We start from the raw sequence: 5,707 nt of genomic DNA on the forward strand, positions 1-5,707 counted from the left end.
TTTGCTGTACGAGATAGAGCTAGTATATGGTTGAACTCACAACCTAGAGACAGCCTGAACTCTTGGAAAAAGTTGATCAATGCCTTCTTAGCTAAATTCTTTCCACCTCAAAAGATGAGTAAGCTTAGAGTGGAAGTTCAAACCTTCAAACAGAAGGAAGGTGAATTCCTCTATGAAGCTTGGGAAAGATACAAGCAATTGATCAGAAGGTGTCCTTAAGACATGCTTTCAGAATGGAGCATCATAGGTATCTTCTATGATGGTCTGTCTGAGTTATTTAAGATGTCATTGGACCATTCTGCAGGCGGATCTATTCATCTCAAGAAAATGCTTGCAGAAGCCCAGGAACTCATTGAAATGGTTGCAAATAACCAGTTCATATACACTTCTGAAAGAAATCCTGTGAACAATGAGACAACTCATAAGAAAGGAGTTCTTGAGATTGATACTCTGAATGCTATATTGGCTCAGAACAAAATATTGACTTAGCAAGTCAATATAATTTCTCAGAATCTGACTGGATTGTAAGCTGTATCTGGCAGTGCTAAAGAAGCCTCCTCTGAAGGAGAAGCTTATGACCTTGAAAATTCTGCAATGGAAGAGGTGAATTACATGGGAGAACCCTATGGAAACACCTACAATTTTTCATGGAGGAATCACCCAAATTTCTCATGGAAGGATCAACAGAAGCCTCAACAAGGCTTCAACAACAATAATGGTGGAAGAAATAGGTTTAACAATAGCAAGCCTTTCCCATCATCTTCTCAGCAACAGACAGAGAACTCTGAGCAGAGTCGTTCTGGCTTAGCAACCATAGTCTCTGATCTATCTAAGACCACACTAAGTTTCATGAATGAAACAAGATCCTCTATTAGAAATTTGGAGGCACAAGTGGGTCAGCTGAGTAAAAAGGTTACTGAAACTCCTCCTAGCACTCTCCAAAGCAACACAGAAGAAAATCCAAAGAGAGAGTGCAAGGTCATAACCATGACCAACATGGCCGAACCTAGAGAGAGTGAGGAGGACGTGATTTCTAGTGAGAAAAACCTCATGGAATGTCCTCTGAACGAAAAGAAGTCCCCCTTTGAGGAACCAAGGGAATCTGAGGCTCATACAGAGACCATAGAGATTCCATTGAACCTACTTCTGCAATTCATGAGCTCTGATGAATATCCTTCCTCTAAAGAGGATGAAGATATTACTAAAGAGCAAGTTGCTAAGTACCTTGGAGCAATCATGAAGCTGAATGCCAAGTTATTTGGTAATGAGACTTGGGAAGATGAACCTCCATTGCTCATTAATGAACTAAACGCCTCGGCTCAGGAGAAGATACCTCAAAAGAAACCGGATCCCGAAAGGTTCTTAATACCTTGCACTATAGGCACTATGACCTTTGAGAAGGCTCTGTGTGACCTGGGGTCAGGCATAAACCTCATGCCCCTCTCTGTAATAGAGAAACTGGGAATTTTTGAGGTACAAGCTGTAAGAATCTCACTAGAGATGGCAGACAAATCAAAGAAACATGCTTATGGACTTGTAGAGGATGTTTTGGTAAAGGTTGAAGACCTTTACATCCCTGCTGACTTCATAATCCTAGACACTGGGAAGGATGAGAATGAGAGGCCCCAACCATGCTCTGAACATCTGTGAAGCTCCATGAGAGCTCACTGTCAAGCTATTGACATTAAAGAAGTGCTTATTGGGAGACAACCCAGTTTTTATTTATCTATGTTAAATTTCCATTTTTCATTTTTATTTTATGTTTTCTTTAGGTTGATGATCATGTGGAGTCACAAAAACAACTACAAAAATTAAAGCAAATTCAAAAACAGCATTAAAAACAGCACACCTTGGAGGAGGAGCTTACTGGCGTGTAAGGGTAGCAGAATGGGCGTTAAACGCCTAGAATGGCACTATTCTGGGCGTTTAACGCCAGAAAAGGGCACCAGACTGGCGTTTAACGCCAGAAAAGGGCACTAAGCTGGCGTTAAACGCCAAAAAGGGAAGAAAAGCTGGCGTTTAACGCCAGGAATGGGCAGCAACCTGGCATTTAACGCCAGGATTAGCACTCAGAGGGCGTTTACACGTCAGAATGGTGCAGTAATGAGAAATTTTTGACACCTCAGGATCTGTGGACCCCACAGGATCCCCACCTACCTCAACTCACTCTCTCTCTTCTTCACACATTCCAATAACACCCTTCCCCAAATACCCTTCACCAATCACCTCCATCCATTCTTCCCCAAAAACCCCACCTACCTCAACATTCAAATTCACATCTTTCCCTCCCAAACCCAACCTTAATACATGAACCCTACCCCTCTCTCCATTTCTATATAAACCCCTCATCTTTCCTTCATTTTCACACATCATAAACACTTCTTTCCCCCACTTGGCCGAACCATTTAAACCTCTCCATCTCCTCAATTTTCCTCTTTTTTTCCTCCATTCTTTCTTCTTTTGCTCAAGGATGAGCAAACCTTTTAAGTTTGATGTGGAAAAAGCATTGCTTTTTGTGTTTCCATAACCATTTATGGCACCTAAGGCCGGAGAAACCTCTAGAAAGAGGAAAGGGAAGGCAAAAGCTTCCACTTTCGAGTCATGGGAGATGGAGAGATTCATCTCAAAGGTCCATCAAGACCACTTCTATAAAGTTGTGGCCAAGAAGAAGGTGATCCCTGAGGTCCATTTCATGCTCAAAAGGAATGAGTATCCGAAGATCCGACATGAGATTCGAAGAAGAGGTTGGGAAGTTCTCACCAACCCCATTCAACAAGTCGGAATCTTAATGGTTCAAGTGTTCTATGCTAATGCATGGATCACCAAGAACCATGATCAAAGTGTGAACCCGAACCCAAAGAATTGGCTTACAATGGTTCGGGGGAAATACTTAGATTTCAGTCCAGAAAATGTAAGGTTGGCATTCAACTTGACAATGATGCAAGGAGATGCACGCCCCTACACTAGAAGGGTCAACTTTGATCAAAGGTTGGACCAATTCCTCATGGACATATGTGTAGAAGGAGCTCAGTGGAAAAGAGACTCCAAAGGCAAGCCGATTCAATTGAGAAGGCATGACCTTAAACCCGTGGCTAGAGGATGGTTGGAATTCATCCAACGCTCCGTCAATCCTACTAGTAACCGATCTGAAGTGACTGTAGATCGGGCTATCATGATCCATAGCATCATGATTAGAGAGGAAGTAGAAGTTCATGAGGTCATATCTCTAGAACTCTACAAAGTGGCTGACAAAATCGCCACTTTGGCAAGGTTAGCCTTTCCTCATCTCATCTGTCACCTATGCAATTTAGCTGGAATTGTCATAGAGGAAGACATCTTCATTGAAGAGGACAAGTCCATCACTAAAAAGAGGATGGAGCAAATAAGAGAGCCCACTCATGGACCTCAACAAGAGCATGAGGAAGTCCATCATCAAGAAATCCCTGAGATGCCTCAAGGGATGCATTTTCCTCCACACAACTATTGGGAGCAACTCAACACCTCTTTGGGAGATTTGAGTTCCAATATAGAGCAACTAAGGATGGAGCACCAAGAGCACTCTATTATTCTCCATGAAATTAGAGAGGATCAAATAGCCATGAGGGAAGAGCAACAAAGGCAAGGAAGAGACATAGAGGAGCTCAAGCGTTCCATTGGATCTTCAAGAGAAAGAACCAGTCGCCATCACTAAGGTGGACCCGTTCTTTAATTTTCTTGTCCTTATCTTTCTGTTTTTTGAAATTTATGCTTTATGTTTGTCTATGTTTGTGTCTATATTACATGATCATTAGTGTCTAGTGTTTATGCCTTGAAGCTATGAATGTCCCATAAATCCTTCACCTTTCTTAAATGAAAAATATTCCTAATTACAAAAGAACAAGAAGTACATGGATTTCAAATTTCATCTTGAAATTAGTCTAATTATTTTGATGTGGTGGCAATGCTTTTTGTTTTCTGAATGAATGCTTGAACAGTGCATATTTTTTATAGTGAAGTTTATTGAATGTTAAAATTATTGGCTCTTGAAAGAATGATGAACAAAGAGAAATATTATTGATAATCTGAAAAATCATAAAATTGATTATTGAAGCAAGAAAAAGCAGTGAATAACAAAGATGGCAAAAAAAATAAAGAAAAAGAAAGAAAAAGAAAAAGCGAGCAGAAAAAGCCACTAGCCCCTAAACCAAAAGGCAAGGGTAAAAGGGATCCAAGACTTTGAGCATTAATGGATAGGAGGGCCCAAAGGAATAAAATCCTGGCCTAAGCGGCTAAACCAAGCTATCCCTAACCATGTGCTTGTGTCATGAAGGTCCAAGTGAAAAGCTTGAGACTGAGTGGTTAAAGTCGTGATCCAAAGTAGAAAGAGTTTGCTTAAGAACTCTGGACACCTCTAACTGGGGACTTTAGCAAAGCTGAGTCACAATCTGAAAAGGTTCACCCAATTATGTGTCTGTGGCATTTAGGTATCCGGTGGTAATACTAGAAAACAAGATGCTTAGGGTCACGGCCAAGACTCATAAAGTAGTTGTGTTCAAGAATCAACATACTGAACTAGGAGAATCAATAACACTATCTAAATTCTGAGTTCCTATAGATGCCAAACATTCTGAATTTCAAAGGATAAAGTGAGATGCCAAAACTGTTCAGAAGCAAAAATCTACTAGCCCCGCTCATCTAATTGGGACTAAGTTTCATTGATATTGTGAGATTCATTGTATATTCTCTTCTTTTTATTCTATTTTGTTTTTAGTTGCTTGGAGACAAGCAACAATTTAAGTTTGGTGTTGTGATGAGCGGATAATTTATACGCTTTTTGGCATTGTTTTTAGGTAGTTTTTAGTATAATTTAGTTAGTTTTTAGTATATAATTATTAGTTTTTATGCAAAAATACATTTGTGGACTTTACTACGAGTTTTTATGTTTTTCTGTGATTTCAGGTATTTTCTGGCTGAAATTGAGGGACCTGAGCAAAAATCTGATTCAGAGGCTGAAAAAGGACTAAAGATGCTGTTGGATTCTGTCCTTCCTTCACTCGAAGTGGATTTTCTAGAGCTACAGAAGCCCAATTGGTGCACTCTCAATTGGGTTGGAAATTAGACATCTTGGGCTTTCCAGAAATATATATTAGTCCATACTTTGCCCGAGATTTAATGGCCCAAATTGGCGTCAAAACGCCGGTCAGATATCCTTTTCTGGCGTTAAACGCCAGAACTGGCATAAAAGCTGGAGTTAAACACCCAAACTGGCACTAGAGCTGGCGTTTAACTCCAAGAGAAGCCTATGCATGTGAAAGCTTCAATGCTCAGCCCAAGCACACACCAAGTGGGCCCCGGAAGTGAATTTCTGCATCATTTACTTATTTTTGTAAACCCTAGGTTACTAGTTCACTATAAATAGGACCTCTTACTATTGTATTTTCATCTTTTGATTATCTTTGATCTTGGGATCAGGTCTTTGAACCCTTTTTCGATTGTTCATGTTATCTGGGAGGCATGGCATCGGCCATGCCTAGACCTTGTTCTTATGTATTTTCAACGGTGGAGTTTCTATACATCATAGATTAAGGTGTGGAGCTCTGTTGTTCCTCATGAATTAATGCAATTACTATTTTTTTCTATTCAATTTGAGCTTATTCTTGTTCCAAGATATCCATTCGCATTTCAACATGATGAATGTGATGATCAAGTGACACTCATCACCATTCTC

At 40.2% G+C, this 5,707-nt stretch overlaps 1 non-coding gene across 1 annotated transcript; it reads right to left on the minus strand.

The window, feature by feature from the left end:
- Positions 1–120: 120 nt before the first annotated feature.
- Positions 121–228, minus strand: LOC127746084 (small nucleolar RNA R71). Its single transcript, XR_008007704.1, has one exon. It is a non-coding gene; the product is annotated as a small nucleolar RNA R71 (small nucleolar RNA).
- Between the last annotated feature and the right edge of the window lie 5,479 nt (positions 229–5,707).

This window comes from Arachis duranensis, chromosome 3 (genome assembly GCF_000817695.3).
Source record: "Arachis duranensis cultivar V14167 chromosome 3, aradu.V14167.gnm2.J7QH, whole genome shotgun sequence".
NCBI classification, from domain to species: domain Eukaryota; kingdom Viridiplantae; phylum Streptophyta; class Magnoliopsida; order Fabales; family Fabaceae; genus Arachis; species Arachis duranensis.